A 1,470-nucleotide genomic window follows, 5' to 3' on the forward strand; every position below is an offset into this window, starting at 1 on the left:
TCTTCTTCTTTGAAGATTTCTGTTAGGTCCTCTACAGAGAGTTGTGCCTTAGCTTCTCTTAGCTTTCTCTTCAAGGTCCTTTCAGGTTCAGGATCAGCCTCAACAAGAATGCTTTTGTCCTTGCTCCTGCTCATAAGAAAGAGAAGAGAACAAGAAAATGTAGAATCCTCTATGTCACAGTATAAAGATTCCTTAAGGTGTCAGAGGAAAAGGAAAATAGAAGACAGAGGTAGAAAATTCGAACTTATCAAGAAAGATGGAGTTCGAATTGTGATTTAAGGAATAGTGTTAGTCCATAAATAGAAGGATGTGAGAAGAAGGGAAGTAGTATTCGAAAATTAAGTAAAGGATTTTGAAAACATTTTGAAAAACACTTATTGATTTTCGAAAATAAAAGTGGGAAAGAAACCAAGTGATTTTTGAAAGAGAATTTGAAATTAGAAATAAAAAAGATTTGATTGAAAACTATTTTGAAAAAGATGTGATTAAAAAGATATGAATGATTTTAAAGAGATGTGATTGAGAAGATATGATTTGAAAAACATTTTTAAAAAGATTTGATTTTAAAAATTGATGACTTGGCTATCAAGAAAAGATATGATTTAAACATTAAACCTTTCTCAACAGAAAAGGCAACATACTTGAGTTGTTGAATCAAATCATTAATTGATAGCAAGTATCTTTGAAAATAGAAAGAAATTGATTTTGAAAAAGATTTGATTGAAAAGATATGATTTGAAAAAGATTTGATTGTGAAAAACTTTGAAAACTTGAAAAAAAAATTGATTTGAAAACAAAATCTTCCCTCTTGTGCCATCCTGGCGTTAAACGCCCAGAATGGTGCACATTCTGGCGTTTAACGCCCAAAATACTACCCTTTTGGGCGTTAAACGCCCAGCCAGGCACCCTGGCTGGCGTTTAAACGCCCGTCTGTTTTCTTTACTGGGCATTTTGAACGCCCAGCTTTTTCTGTGTAATTCCTCTGTTGTATGTTCTGAATCTTCAATTCTCTGTATTATTGACTTGAAAAGACACAAATTAAAAATATTTTTGGATTTTTAATAATGAGGAATAATCAAAATGCAACTAAAATCAAATAACAATGCATGCAAGACACCAAACTTAGCAGTTTGTATACTACTGACGCTAACAAAATGAGAATGCATATGAGACACATAAACACTCAAGTCAAGAGAATTTAAAAATCAGAGCAATGAAATCATCAAGAACATCTTGAAGATCAATGAAGACACATGCATGAATGCAAAAAGAACAGAAACAAGCAATTGACATCAAACTTAACATGAGACTCTAGACTCAAACAGAAACATAAAATATTTTTGGTTTTTATGATTTTGTAAAATTTTTTGGATTTTTCGAAAATTAAGTGGAAAAAGAAAATAAAGGTATCAAAATTCTTAATGAGAATTCCATGAATCATGCAATGTTAGTCCTAAGACTCCGGTCCAG

The sequence above is a fragment of the Arachis duranensis genome, chromosome 5 (assembly GCF_000817695.3).
Source record: "Arachis duranensis cultivar V14167 chromosome 5, aradu.V14167.gnm2.J7QH, whole genome shotgun sequence".
Taxonomy (NCBI): domain Eukaryota; kingdom Viridiplantae; phylum Streptophyta; class Magnoliopsida; order Fabales; family Fabaceae; genus Arachis; species Arachis duranensis.